Here is a 16,729-nt window from a genome sequence, read left to right on the forward strand (position 1 = left end):
TCCATTTACTTTAATCCAATGTTGCTGAATTAGAATTCATCATTCTCATTCATCTCTGGAAATATTGAATTGGAATGACACCATTTTTAATAGATATTTTTACTGTTGCGAAACGAGAAAGATGCCGGCAACAATTTCCTTCAATTTGATGTATTACTTGCGGACTTTCATTATCATTTACAGTTACCTCTGGAAATATTGAATTGAATTGGAAAATCACCGGTTCTTTACACATTTGGTTGCGACACGACTGGAACATCGCGCAAAAGGTCTTGCTAACAATGTCCTTAAATTTAATGTTTCATTTTTGTTGTCTCATTCACTATTAGTTCTTAAACGTTAAAAGTTCATAAAAAGACAAATAATATACCATTATGATATATATAAATGAATCCCTATTTCCCTTGGTCACGGCATCACGCGTGAACGGCTGTGCCGATTTCGCTTATTCTTTTTTTGTTAGATAAAAATTATCAAATTTAATTAAGTAATCCAGATTTATTTAGTTACATCAAAAAAATTGTTTTTCAGTGCATAGCGCTTTTACAATTCAAACGTTTTTCATGTATAACCTTATGGCGTTTGACATAACATTGACGGAATGCGTGCTGTGTATGTAAGAAAAATGATTATAGTTTTAAACAAATGCTTCGGTCGGAGTTATTATATTGATAAAGTCGCTATGTTCCCGTGTCGGAATACCAACAAAACTATTTATATACTCGCCAGTAAAACCAACAAAGAATGTTGTATATCATAAAGCTTTGCAATACATTAAGCATTACACTTTTTTTTATTAAAAAAAATTTAGTTAATTATAACAATTCAAAATCAATATTCATAGTTAAGACAGGACAACGTGTGTCCTGATCTTCTGGGTCTGGGTCTGCTAGCAGATAATAATACACTTAAATTGACTAAGAAAGACAATACTATAAATGATGTACATATTAAACGGTATCGATTCATATATTTCTAGTTTCTAGATAGACTATGCACAAATATCATTTTGGTGTATATTTTAGCATTAAATTGTGATTTAAAATGTTATCGCGACAATTAATCCAGAATGCTTTTATTTTGCTTTCATTTCAGATACTAAATGGTGAATAGTATTTAATTATTGCTTATAAATGTTAAATAACAGCTTGTGAATACAAAAAATATATTTAGAAATTATATATATTTTTTTAATGTTTTCATCATACATTATTTTGTTCAGATTTTAGTAGTGACCTTTCTAATATTTAACACTTGGGTAAATAAATTATTGGTATACAGAAAGCTGTCGATTGAGAGTACGGAAGCATTTTTAAAATTTACTTTATTTACAAGATTTGATTTATTTGTCTCTGATATAATTAAAAACCTCATGATATTAAATTCTTGTTAAGTTACTTCAGCAAAAGCAAATATAGCATATTTTAAATAACACTAATTGTAACGAAAGCTTAGCACCGATGAGTGAGCAGTCAATAATTACATATGTATTTGTCGTAATGTCAACAGAGCATGAGAAATGAGATTGTTTATATTCCCACATCTGACGGTTTTCCTACACGCTTCCTTTCTAGAAATTGCTCATTTATCAAATCATCAAATCAAGAAAGGAAACTGTTCAAAAACCAAAACAGAACGATAAAAAAGCTTCTGTATTAGCTTTGTAACTAGAATAAAACAGATTTGTGAGGTGGTGAGCGTATAGTTGAACGTGGTGTAAGTTGTAACAAAGGTAATATAGTAGGTATATAGTTTTGCCTTTTGTTAACATAGCTTTACACATTTAAAGAAAACACTTTTAATTTAAAATTATGTAAAATATTTATAAGTTTATAATAATACATAGTGTCAATCCCGTAAAAAAATGTTTTCTTTAAACAGGTAATGATAACTGTGTTAGTTGAATAGTAAGTAAACTTTAAAATTAGTTTCAATCCCAATTTGTCGAAAGCTGTGTTTCTCTCAATAGTGAAAGAATAGTACCAAAATTGCAGCATGACAACAAAGCGAATTCGTTATAAGAGTCATGCTAGTACTGCAAGTCTGTAGTCACGTATTAGAAAATAAAATTATGTTTAATAAATTTCCTAGATATAAATAAAATGGTGCGCGTCGAGCTCTCGACCGAGGCGGACGTGTCATTTGTGAAGCGCAGACGCTGTTATTGCTATGCGTTGACGTACCTACTCTTCACGAGTATTGATCGTCTTTGGTTTGAAGAATTTCGTTTGTGTCTTGAAGAAGAGGAGAGTTATTGTCTAGCGTTGATTAATTTCCGCATTATTTTATTGGTTTTGGTATAATTGTTCAAGGTCATGCGTTGATTAATTTCCGCAGTCTTCGGATAATAGGTCCAAAGTCTTGTGGTTCTTAATTTATGCATCTGGTGTATAAAACTCATTAATGTAATTAGTAAACATAATTACTATATAAATCATTGATTTCTTATAGATTTGGTGAATTATATCTAACCACTTGACGTAATTTCGTATTTTCATTAATATTAATATTTGTTGTCTTTTGTGTCGTTGTGAGTGTGTCTATTGTTGTTGTCTGGAATATATATTTATATTTATTTATATATATTTACATTTTTTGTAATGATATCTTGGTTTGATAATTAGTGTTGTTGTTTGTATAAAATGGATGACTGTAGCTCGGAATCGAGTATATCTGGGGTGGCAAAGACCCGTAAACGGTCTTTCTTCAAGGCTCCTCTGGATGTCGACGGTGTATCTGCTTCTGATACTGAGACAGAAGGGTTTCAAAGAGGGAGACTGTAAAGAAAAAGCCGAGTTCTCATTGTGTGGGTATTGGTAAAGCTAGGAAAGCTTTAAAGGAGGCTAAAGAAGAAGCGGTGGAAGTTGTCTTTGAGAGGCACTTACGGAGTAAGACTTGTCGCAAGGAAGTCGGAAAGAAGTCTGTGATTAAACCTTCATTTCTTCTTGATGAAGATATTGAATCTCTGGGCGCAGTAGATATACGACAGAGAGCGGAGATAAGAACAGCTAAGCTTCTGGAGTTTGCAAAAAATCCAGGAAGTCTTACTGAACCTCATTCTGACGATCTGCAAAAGGCGGCAAAAGACTTGCAGGAGATTATTAAATGTTTAACGTCTCGTTCAGTGGCAGAGGAGACTCGCCGCCTGCAGGCGGATAACAAACGTCTGCGAACCCATGTTGCTGATCTGGAAGGATCTTTGAAGGCACTGCGAAGGGAGTTCTCGGAAAGATCAGCTCCTACTTTCTCCGAAGTGAACCCCTCACAAGATCCAAATTTTATGAAGACGCTAATAAATGAGATACAAGGTGGGGTCATGCGCTCGGTCGGTGCAATGATCGATGCCAAATTGGCGGGAATGGAGGACCGCTTATTACCAGCGAGTATCATTCGTCCGCCCCTTGCATCCTCAAAAGAAAGAGAGCAAGTGCGACCTGTAGGGTCCTCCGTGAATGTGCTGCCCGATGCAGGTCCAAAGTTGGGTCCATCTAAGAAAAAAAGGGCCACTGATAATCAAGTTGAGGCGGGGCTTGAGGGTCTTTGTCCTACCCTAAGTTGCTCTCAGGAACAGGATGGTGTCTGGACGTCAGTTGTTGCGCATCCTAAGCGCAAAAGTAAGATAGATACAACCGCGGAGATGGCAACTGTGCAAAACCCTCATCTAGCACAAAATCTCTTATTTTAAAGGATCAGGGAATAGGTTATGTTGTGGCTGAGTGGAACAGCCTCATAATAGTTGGTGTCTATTTTTCTCCCAACAGAGAACTATCGCAGTTTCTTACTTTTCTGAACTACTTAAGTCTCCCAATTCAACGAGCACGTTTGCCAGTGATAGTATTGGGTGACTTTAATGCCCGATCTCAAACATGGGGTGATACTTTCACTAACGATAGAGGTAAAGCTGTAGAGGAATTTTATACTGAATTGGGACTTTTTCTGCTTAATAGAGGGAACGTTCCAACCTGTGTGCGGTGGCAGGGGCAATCCTTGGTGGATTTAACTTTTGCTTCACCAAGTCTAGCCCCCTATGTGCAAAATTGGAGGGTCGCGGAAGATAAAGAGACTCTGTCAGACCATCGCTATATTAGGTTCAATATTTTTAAATCGCAAAGACGGTACGAATCGGGTGGTAATAGACAGGCCTTCCCACGCTGGGCTTTGAGTAGTCTAAATAAGGATTTAGCAGAAGAGGCGGCCATTGTACAAGCCTGGTGTGCGCCTGCTAGTTGGCCTACAGACGTTAATGAAGCAGCTAGTCTTCGTCATGTGGCAAAAGCAATATCAAATGCCGCCATGCCGCCAAAATGGAGGCGCCAGCCACCACGCAAAATGGTTCATTGGTGGAACGAGAATATTGCTCACTTACGTCAAATGTGCAACATTGCTAGAAGAGCATATCTTCGCAGTCGCCGAAGACATAAATAAAATAATAGAATTGAGTAATTATTTCTTTCTATCATTATGACACCCTCGCAAGGAACCTAAAAAGGCACAACATTTGATGACAAAATAATATAAAACTAGTTGCAGGGAAAGCTTGGTTGAGGGTTGTGAGAGTAAAGTCAGAATGGAAGAAGGTGGTCTTTGTTGGGAAAATCTTTCTCTATAACTTCATTTTAATTAGTTTTGCCGGGAATTGCGAATATATCTAACATCTTACTCACGCTACGCACAGTTATGTATGAATCTACTCAGTCTACTATTATGATGTTATTACGCGGTGGAGCTAAAGATTGATTACATATATTTTGATGTTACGATATTCCTATTAAATAAGAGTCTTGGTTCCCGTTTTACGTGCGCATTAACTTAACAGTTACATAATAATTAGATATAATGCTCAGAGTATGTTTTTTGTGTTGTTCCCAGAAGTTTTGTTAGTAAGCAATGAGGTTCTTCGGTCACCTCCTGTTACCCTAGTATATTATTATAACATATACAATAAAGCTTCCGCAAAAATACACCATGATCTCGTTTAGGTAGATTATGATCAATATGAATTAAATAAAAATGTTAAAGATATTATACACGTATTACACTATTTATTTACGTTCATATGATTTATTTAACAATACTGCATCGAAATTGCGCTTACTTTGTTGAAGTGAAGAACATAAAACTCCGTGGAATGCAATTGCATTTAAAATCCAATTTTCTTTTAAATAAATAAATACAATTTGAGAGGAAGAGACCAGCTTATTAAGTCCGACAAATATAAGTTTAAACATAATTTTATAAGTCATGGTTTTCCACGACTTATAAAATTATGTTCACAAAACAGAACTATTTGAAATAATAGGATCTGTGGCTTTGCAGAATAGTAGAAAGTATATTTAGTTCATACTTCAATTATTGAAATAAGACCTAGACACCACTAATGATTCACAAAGTTATTATAAACATAAATACGTTGTACCCATTACAATAACTACAGCGTGTGTATAATTATAGCCTATTATTTCAGGTTCTTTTACATCTAAACACATTAATTTATATTTCTATCACATTCTTTTTAAGTATCAAAAAAACGTTTGTTATGGAATATAAGATACAGATATCACTAATAAGTGTTGATACTTGTATGACGTGTAATAACACGTCATTAAATTTGAATCGGTAGACATCCCTACTCAACGGTAAAGAAGACAGAGGGTGTAGGCCGAGAGAAAAAGCCGGCGTAAAAAACTCTCGGTACTCTTTTAAAAATATCAAATCATCATACAAAATGACTATGGCAAGAAGAAGAAATCAGAAAGAAGGAAGATACGGTCCGCTTTTTATTGGTATTAAATTACAAAACTAAACAGAAACCTCGCAGTCCAGTTTCCGAAAGCGCCTCCTGTATCTTTGTGCCCTTTTTTGGCAAAGGCCTCTTCCAAATCCCACACACAAAAGATGTACCAGATATTTTCTATACTAACCGGTCTTTTGTACCTTCGAAACAACTTTTGCTGGAAATTATTATAACTCAACGTCTAATCGAGCCCGAGAGGCCCATGTCGTTGTTACGTCTTGTAAGAATATTCATGAATATTAATTCTTAACGTGAATACGCTAATTCAAATGTAAAAAAACAATTTATATAATGAAATTTAAACTATGCCAAAGTTGTTATAACATTTAAGAAGTCCACAATTACGGAAACATCTATGGGAACATTTCATCAATACGTGTCAAAGTGTAACTCACACCTATATTAAACTTACAATGGAATACTTTTTGCTTCCTATAACAGTATTAAGATTATATAATTATGTTTTACTTCCTAGAAAATGTATTTCCATATTCTAATTGAAATTTGAATTTTTACTTCCATATTTATGTGTCTGTCATATAGATGCCAATCGTGGATTTTCAACAAGACGCTCAAAAGAAGATTGGAGTATACCATAGAGCTATGGAGCGTTCCATCTTCGATTGAAACTTAAAGACAAAGTTAGAGACGGTGTTTTACGAAGCCGTACAAACATAAAAGTCGTAACACATACAAAAGAGTTAAAATGGAAATGGGCCGGTCGCACACACATTCGGGATGGCAGATGAGTGAAGAAGACCCTTACTTGGAATGGCTTAGTGGGAAGAAGAAAGACGCTTACCAGACACTTGGTAAGATGGAATAAAGGGGATAGCGGGGCAGAATTAGAAGTGGAATTTGGAGGAGGCCTACACTCCGTCGGAGGTCGTATACTAGTGTAAAGCATAATGACTTACATTACAATGCAGTGTTGACTTGAGTTGAAAAATAATTAAAATAAATTATTTTTTCTTTTTATGTACTTCTAAGGTGTAGACAACATAGCGTCTTAAGCCATACCTGAAACAGGTAATATAATGCTATACAATAACTTATCTAAACAACACGTTTTTGTATTTTACAGGAGTCAGATTTAACAACTAATTACGTGCCTCTAAAGGCTTTACTATCTTTATTTTAATATGTCAAGTGAAGTATTGGTAGTTGTAGTTCTTTACATTTCATTTACCTGTAAATCAAGAATTCGGCGAATAAAAAGTGTGGCGGAAAGTTTGTTGGCAGTTTTCAATCGCTCTACGCCCTAGATGAGGCAATTTGTAGTATAGATCTTCCATTGTCGTTCATAAGTGTATAGTTTCCATAAAACATATTATTTTGATTTGATTTGTAAAAATATTAATTTGGTAAATACGTAATCATACAATTTAACAAGCAAATACCTAGACGAAAAATGAGTTAAGTATGTAATTCATTTATTACAGAATGGCAACTACACGAAGGAAAAGAGGAAGACAGAGCAAGAGATGGGGAGACGATATAAAGAGAATAGGAGGCACAACTTGGACAAGAAGAGCTAGCATCAGAAAATAATGGAAGCAGCTGGAAGAGGCCTATGTGTCACAGGACACGCTGATTGTCTAAGCCGGGCCATATGATCTATTAGATTACGTAATATCACTTAAATAAGTGTTAATATATTATACTGAGTGCCAGCAATAAAGGCTTAATAATAATAATGTATTTCATGGCCTTGATCGCATGGCTGTATAGCCATATAAGTAAACGTATTTCTAACATATTTTCTAACCATAAACTTATTTACATAAGTGGTCGTTAGTTTATAAACTATAAAAACGATTTCCAGTAAAGTACGATAATATAACAAGCCAATAAAATCTCACATCAATATGGTTATGGTACTTAACCATAAACATATTTAAAATGGGCGATAGGTACACATTTTACAAATTGTTTCTTCTGCGTTCTTTACAATTATATAACTCAACAGCTTAAACCAATTACAAAGATTTTACGTCTTCAGATAAAGTGATATATTTTTTATTTATTAATAACAATAAATATTCACTTACACTTTTAACGCTACTGATAATGACGCCTCAGGTGTCAGGCCATTTCACAGTCACGCAACATTTATTACTTTTTAAAACAATTTACCGATAAGTTACGGTCTCACCCAGCACATACAACACAAGCTCAGGCGAAGAAGTACTTTATTTTGAATGGTTTAATAGTTATGCTGATTTGAAGGTGAAAAAATGTGTCGTCTGTCCTATGTCAAATCCAGGCGCAATGGAAAAATTATATGCATTTAGTGAAATTTGCAACACGTATAATAATAATAATAATAATAATGTATGTATGTATGTAATGTACGTATGTTTGATGTTACATATAAGCAAAATAAATTTACATTTACGTATTGTACGTATTTATTTATTTATTTATTACAGAATTATTATTATTATTTATTGTTCTCTCTCTCTTATTATTATTTAATGTTATCGACAAAAGATTTATAATATTAATTAACGTAATTTATAGCCAAAAAAGTATATTACATATGCAATTTCTATTTAATTATGCATCACTCATTCCCACTAATGTGCTGAATTTAAAATAGTCGACGCTATATTGATCACTTTTGCACAATTAATGAGTTAAATTTCGGCGCAACTTTCCATACGATGTCTATAAAATGCATATTATTTGAAACTATATTATTTGAAAACTAATAACTGTATTATTTGAAAACTTGAAATGCAAATATGCCAAATTGGTATAGACAAGTCGTAAATTTAAACGTAAATTTTATAAAATACCTTTATTTTGTTTATCTCAGAAGCGGTTTGGTCTTGGTTTCCATAGTATTTAAAATGTATAAAAGCTGTAAAAGCATGTATAAAAAAAGTATGTGAAATTCCTTAGTTTTAAACAGTATCAATATTTCGTTAGCTATGCGGATTCTTGCAAATATTTACTTTAGACTTATTGTAGTAAGGGCTGAGTCAGAAAGACTTATTATTTTTACGTATAATGTGCGGATAGATAGCCTCTATTTGCTATCGTAAATTTCTTTAAGACTCCCTACACCGTTTGCGACAAGATATTGTTCCTTATGCCACGTACGAACAAGAGTTATTTGCGTAATTCGCAAATGTTTCGGGTTTTAGCTAATTATGGAAATATTTGAAGAAGCGGAAAGACCTTCACTTTGTTTAGCAGTAACAATTTTTTATATTAAGAATTAATTGTCGTTTGTTTAAGGTCTAATTTTTTTTTTGTCTATTAATGTTTAATGTATAATAATCTAATAATGTTTTCTGTTTAATACATTTTGTTTATAATCTGTTTTGGCTATGTATATTGTGTACGTGTTTTCCTTTATAATAAGGATATGTGATATTACTAATAAATCAATAAATAAAGTATATATCAAATATGGGGTTATAAGATTAGTTTTGATTTAGTATAAGGAAAAGCGTTGAGGAAAATACTTATCAAACGGAAGTAATAAAAATACATAATATTTGCTTTGGGTGTAGAAATATTAATAGCAAAAGTTTGAAACGTATAGAACGTCATAAATTTGATATGAAAGTGAGAAAAAAAAAACTAGACAACATTTAACTCTTTCTGTTCTCTGTCTCTATCTGTTTGCTTGCTTCACAGTGAAATTGTTTAACTCCGATTTTTACAGTTTTGGAATCTTTTTTCATGTATGTCTAATTATAATACATCAAATATCGAACTGTTTTGTACAGCGTATCATTTAATTCAAATTGCATGTTTATTTTAATATAATACAAATTCTTAAAAGGCCGGCAACGCACGCGCGAGCCCTATGGCAGTGAGACATTGTCCATGGGCGGCGGTATCACTTAACATCAGGTGAGCCTCCTGCCCGTTTGCCCCCTTTTCTATAAAATACGACCGTGTTTTAAAAACAAAAGATAATGTGTACAAAAGTAGTCGTATCTTTAATTATTGTACTACGGATACACTTGTAAATATCCTTTTAAAACAGATGTAACAAATGTATCGTTAAATTAAAAACTATTACAAGAAAGTTAGATCCTAAATTTAATATGTAAAAAAAATATTTTAAAATATCAATGCATTAATATAATATATCGTTAATTAAACCTCATGCTTTAAACACATAAACTATGCAAATCTATTAATCTTGACGGATCCACTTCTAAATTAACATAAATTTAACTAACTGATCATGTAATTATATAAAGAATATCTATTTTTCAATACGTTGTGTAAAATTGAATATTACACGCATTGTATTATTTTAAAGGGAAGTATGAAGTCCCGTTTTGCGCGTGGGGCTGACATATTTCTGCGCTACATTTAAAAATAAGTAATTTGTAAGAACTCTCAACTTTTTCACTATTGATGCGAGTTTCTTTTATATTTGTAACAAAAGTGTTTGACGGCGTGAAACTGATGATTTCAACCATTGACCCTTGGGGGGATTGAGTTTGTTTAAAAGTAATAAATATAAACTACATATAGTAACAAAAGATTTGTTAAAAATAGCGCGATATGTACATTTTATTATAATTTTACAGTGACGCTTGACTGTTTTATTAACTTTTTGGCTTTTTCGTGGATCGCGAAATAAAAATTGTTGACAATAGATGGCATGTTGAGATTAAAGTCGCTTATATATTTTTTAATGAATTTTACATTATACTAGCTGACCCGGCAAACGTCCTTTTGCCATGTATATTATTTCTAGGATTTTTTTTTGTAGTTCAATAAAAATAACCTATCTACTATAATAAAAAGTAGGGGTTGATCGTAGGGGGGTAAAAATTAAGGGTCTTATGTAATTTTGTATGCTGTATCATAAAAAAATAAAAACAAAATAATTGCATTTTGAAGAAGCATTGCTTTTATGTTTTTTTTCAACTCTTACATCAATTTCAGTTTAAAACCAGCTTTATAGTTGGTATTTTTGTGAATATTATTATTATAACTTTATTAATGAAATGTAAAATTATAAAATGTAATTTTTATATCGTCCTGTTCTTCGTTCATAACATATATGGTGGTGGAGTTTGCTTTCCCCACGAGGACCAGCCGCATTGGGAAATATATCGTTATCGTGGTAATTGGTATTGTGTAATATTAGTTATAAATTATTCTATAGTCTCTTAAGGACTCCCAAGCATTCTGTGTAGCAAACCAGCAAACTTAATAAAGACCGCAACTCCGCCGGCGAGTCGTGTGTCTTACTGTTTCCGAATTAGCAGACTAAAACCGTATTTAATCAAAAACTGTGTCTTTTGATAGATGATTTGATTTGATGAGAATATATTATAAAGACAAAACCCTATTGGCGCGTTTGGCGAAATGTCATATCCCTATTACATTGAAGGCTGTTTATTTAAGAAAAACATTTTTTGAACGGATTGAAGCTATGTATTATTATTAAAAACTTATAACAATTTTCATAGTGAATTTGAAAAAAAATAACTATTGCACTACAATTTGTTAATGTTGTATTAATTATAACAAAACTATTTAACAGTCACCATAAAGCAAAAAAAAATAATAACATCCAATAGCTGAATTTGAAGAATTTGAAAATCAATAATTACTCGTAAAAATCATACAATCGTAATATTAAAAAACTTACCCATATTACGTATCACACAACTTCAAAGCACTAATCACAACTCCCGCGCATTCCTAGCGCTGATCGGGCGTGGCGGCTGAGCAACAAGTGTTTTGCAGATCTAAGCACCGCCAGTCCAACGGCATATAGCTCCTACACACCACAATATTGTATGGTATGACGGTTAACGGACGAACGCAGTTTCAAACCAATCTGTTTAATACAATTAATATGTTTCTACACAAAAAGGATAAGAAGGTATATTGCTGTAATGTTTGATTTACGGACATAAAGATGCTTTCTAAAGGATTGTTAAAAATTTAACTGTATAAGCGCAATTTTATTATTTTTTTTAGTATTTAACGCAAATGGTAAGATTCAGCAACAACACTGCGCTGTCTGACTACGTCAAAATATAACGTTCTAGGCTTAATATCCTAGACTAGACTATTGTTGACTAGATGGCCTTCGGCCTTCAGATTCGCATTTCACCTCGCACCAAGTCGTTCCGGCTGGCTTTGCCTCATCTGTACGTCGCCAGAATTGCTTGAGAGACGGCCACGCTTCCATTTCCTTGCGGGTTCAAGCGCGTGCTTGAGTATGTGATTGGAATCTCTTAGGAGTGCATTCTACTTAGAATTAGTTAAAGGTGGGTCTAAGATAATGCCACTAATATTCCTAGTCTCTGGACAATTTTTTTTAACTCTCAAACATCTCACATGTTACGAGGAGGACAATTAGATACGTAACATATGTTATATAAAGGATATACATGTGTGAAAATGACATGAGAACTTTAGAAAGGCGCAGCACTAACCAGATCCATGCAAGTTAAACAATCGAGTAGCCTGCAATATCACTGTATATTGAAAAAGTCACTTGGGACATTATTGGAAATTAATAAAGCCTTTGTTACTTAGGTATAATGTAGCATTCTGATATGGTTTTAGTTTATAATCATACTAAGCATTCCTCTTAATCTTTAGATATATAATTCGTACGTACGTGTACTGTACGTGTGTGAACTCCACTTAAACAGCTGGACCGATTTGAATGAATGCGCGTTTAGGTGGCGTCCTGGATCCGTCCGTTCACAAATCAGCCCGGCAGAAGGCTGTCGGTATCAAGGTTATTTACTATATATTACAATATTACAAACAGTTGCTATATATTTAAATCTGCCGTGCATGTGTTCGTAATTAAATTCCTAAACGGCTGGATAGATTTTGATGAATTTTTTTGTGTTCAAGCGGAGTCGAGAGTCATTCATATTTTTTGTATGTAAGACGCGTCTACAGGACGTCTTTCGGATCCGCTAGTATTAGTATACATTTCACAGTGTTGTAGAAAGTACAGATAAGCCAAGAATCAAGATAAAGCAAAGCTTGGTTATTGTTATACATCTATAAATTTATTAGAACTATTGTACGGTCAAAATCATACAGATGAAGGTCAAAATCGTGTAGGCCTGGCAGACTTGAATCTAATATCCATAGTAATCCTTCCTATAACACGGTACATGGATTCCGAATCTTTGGAGCAAGCAGTGGCAATTTCCCTTGGAAACAGTGCGTAAATCCATAGATCCGTGGCCAAACAGATTAAAAGCTTGGTTAAAAGCCAAAATTTCGAATAGATTTTTTTTATTTTTTGCTGAGACTTTAATGTACTGTATAATATTACATTATTCATTAACAAAAATGCATTTTCATTTGTAACATAACTTATGGTTGGACTAGGTATTTATTAATTAATTTCGGCTAAACCAGTGCTTCCCAACATGGGGCCCACATGGGGACAATTTGATAGTTGTTGATTCGAAAAGTTATTAAAATTATTTGTAATATCCTTTTCAGTTTTTCGTTATATGTCTTCGAAATCTTACTAACTATGTTTAAAATCTGTCATTTACATATTTACATATTTTACAAGTATATGGTAAAATGTGCATTTTTATGTGAAAAAATTCACCATTTCTGTTATTATACACCAATATTCTAAATTTTTTCAACATTCTCTTCAGAAGATATTTTCATTTATTCTATGATAATGAAAACACAAATAGAACATATTTACTGTCAAAAGGAGCGCTGTCCCGACGCTGACATATCATTTCAAATGGTCATTTCATTTCATTAACTTTGTTTAAAATGGTTAGGTTTTTTTATATTGAAAATTATGTATGTTACACAGTTATATATATTACATAAGGTGGATTTTTTAAATAATTTTAGAAAGGCTAATGTGGAGCATGGCCCAAAAAAGGTTGGGAAGCCATAGTTCTCAACCCCCCGTAGTCACAAGGCAAATACATATGTCATTTAAAATCTTCAGTTTCCCATAGCGTTCTTTAGCATTTAATTAAAGTTGCATTCAATCTTGAGGAATCTTGATTGGAACATAAATATTGAATGTATCAGAAATATGATATTTGTGGACAAATTTTAAACATTTTAATATTGTAATTAGGCATAAAAATTTCAACTTAAAACGATTTATAGAGGCTACATGCAGCTAGATAAGATCGTAAATTTTAATTTCAAATTCCTCACTCCACACCATTTTTAATATATGTGTAAGTTTACATATGTCCGTTATTGGGCATAACGTAACGAAACATAACAGTGTCACCTTTTAGGTATGTCTCTGAAAAGGGATCGTTTTCTTCTGTGCCTATCATACGCCGTTAACTTTTGGGTCTAAGGCATGGCGGTTTCTTTACGACATTGTCCTTCAATGAAAGTCGTACGTGAAAGCTACTATGCCAAAGTTTTTTAGCATATTGAACGAAAATCAGTGAAACGGTAAACACTTTGTATGACACAGTCGAAAAACTAGGCCGTCTTTCTTGGATTGTTCTACGGTAAGGTGATTACTACTGTTAAAGTATTATTAGACTATATTTATAACTTACAATATTCAGAGTCGAGACTATGATAGTATGTCAAAAGCGATATGTTAGATCCGTCTACAAATCTAAATCCTATACGACTAACTATTGACCCTAGGTTATTAAACGAAATTAAAACAATAAGTACTAAGTGGCTTTATGCAGTAAACCATGAAAAAACTGAATTACTAGTCCAAGAATTATTTAACCATTTTTATTTTCACAATGTTGTTACACTCTTTTACACTAGCACTTCCTATTCCATCCATCCCTTCCCTAATACTATCACAGTCATTCACTTCTGGTGTGTACAAACGTCTCAATCACGTAAACCTGTATCTTTATTTTAGTAATAAGTCTCAGCTTTATATTTTTCTTTATATAGTGTTTTGGTAACGATTGTCAAGTCACAATTTTATTAAACCGTTGGAAGAGCCGAGCACCCTGATGTACATGATGGTCTTACTGGACTTAGTTCAGGGACTCCAATATCTGCTAAAACAATGTAACTTGTTTTTGAACAACTAAATGTTGTTTTTTATTGTTCCTACCACAGATTAATTAAATGGAATGTTATACGTCATATTCAGATGAAGTCAGTAAAATTAGTAATACAATATATATACCGAGCGTGTTAAGAGCATTCATAAAGTTTATTTTTATATTAACGTATTCATTTATTCGACTACATTCAAATTATAATTTTAGCTGGTCGAAATTATCTTTTAACGCGTTCATCGGAACTTCGACGTTCTTTTAAGCTAATCTGTTGCCATGGTAACGAAGCTTTATGCGACAAAAGATAAGATAAGAGCTGATATATTAATAGTTTTTAGTAATAAGATCTCCTCTAGAGAATCTGTTGAGTTGCTTCAATATATGGAGGCGCTACAAGCCAGTTTGTGGTAATTTCTTTTATTATGTGTATATAGTAGGTGCCTGACATTTAATATTTAACAGTATAAATCTTACGATTTCCTTTTACCGTAAGGTAATTTAATTTCGTACATTAAAAGAAAAATTGGTGAGGTGAATATCTTTTGTTGTTATTGCTGGTGGTAAATACATTTACAGATCACGCTTGGCAACTTATTAAAGTGACGTGGGAAGTGTGAGGTCTTCCCGTGAGGTGCTGGACCGATACCCATTAAAACCCAACAGCCCCATTTGCTCGCTATGAACAGGAGATACGGTAACAGTTCCCCTTAATCCGTGCCACGTCATGAGTCTCTGTTGCGTTAGTTCGTAGCCCAACAACGTAGTTGCCTAATCCGGTACGAAGTTTACGGTATGATTATCCTATGATATAGAAGTAACTAAGTTGAGCAGTGCTGGCCTAGTGGCTTCGGCGTGCGACTCTCATCCCTGAGGTCGTAGGTTTGATCCCCAGCTGTGCACCAATGGATTTTCTTTCTATGTGCGCATTTAACATTAGCTCGAATGGTGAAGGAAAACATTGTGAGGAAAACGGCTTGCCTTAGACCCAAAAAGTCGACGGCGTGCCTCAGGCACAGAAAGCTGATCACCTACTTGACTATTCGATTAACAAATGATCATGAAACAGATACAGAAATCTGAGGCCCAGACCTGAAAAGATTGTAGCGCCACTGATTTTTATTTTATTTTATAGAAGTAACTTGCACACTTTAAAATAACAATTGTGGCGCGAAGTGCTTAGAACCCCGACCTTAACTAAGAATTGTACATGCCCGCCATTCTGCACTGCATAAATTGCAATAAAAGCTTAATCCATTACCAAACTATTGATTAATAGCCTCGTAATACGGAAGTACCTAAAATATTATGAATCAGCGCTTTCACTCAAATATTTTAACCCTTAATTAAATATATCGGACCTATTATTAACATTGATTAAAAATACTCTACGCCTACGAATTAATATTGATAAATGTATGGTGTATAATAATTACTTAATAACGTAGTTAATTTTCAATTTACTTAAGAATAATTTATGATGTTGCTCTCTCTAAAGCTTTCTGGTTCAGTGGTTAAACGCAATTGGTGAAAATTGCTTTAGTAATGGGATAGCAAAGAGGAATTCTTAGCTAAGCTAAGCGATAGAAATGTTTATTTATTCACGGCTTGCGTCAGTCGTACTCAGGGTTTATAAAGATTCAGGTTTCGATTGATAGGAGCTTATGCAATTCTTTAAGCCCAGTAAAAAAAGCTTTCAATTAGTAATTAAATAATTAGGCGCCTTTTTCCATTCTTTAGACTTGAACACATAATAAAAAATCTAACATTTTAAATTTGTTTTAGTTTTATCTCATCCATTTTTAAAGACTAATGTTATTACTACTCTATATTTGTGTTTTATGAAATATAATTAAAAAAAACACGTAATAAACAGAAAGTTATATTAAAAGTGTAATTTCCTGTCTTAGTTTTTTGACGATCTTTATTTCAGTCT

The 16,729-nt window shown here is 33.3% G+C and overlaps 1 protein-coding gene across 3 annotated transcripts in view; it reads right to left on the minus strand.

Annotated features, from left to right (window-relative positions):
* LOC123713502 overlaps positions 1 to 16,729 on the minus strand; it is a 68,006-nt gene that overhangs the window by 21,261 nt on the left and 30,016 nt on the right. The window contains exon 1 of one of the 3 annotated variants that reach the window (XM_045667201.1): positions 11,430 to 11,549. The exons of 1 other annotated variant lie outside the window; for it this stretch is intronic. The gene's annotated coding sequence lies outside the window, so the exon portion shown is untranslated. Of the gene's footprint in view, positions 1 to 6,711; positions 6,784 to 11,429; positions 11,550 to 16,729 lie in introns of those variants that run through there. One more of the 3 variants, XM_045667202.1, reaches the window with a different exon arrangement.

This window comes from Pieris brassicae, chromosome 8, assembly GCF_905147105.1.
Source record: "Pieris brassicae chromosome 8, ilPieBrab1.1, whole genome shotgun sequence".
Lineage (NCBI taxonomy): Eukaryota > Metazoa > Arthropoda > Insecta > Lepidoptera > Pieridae > Pieris > Pieris brassicae.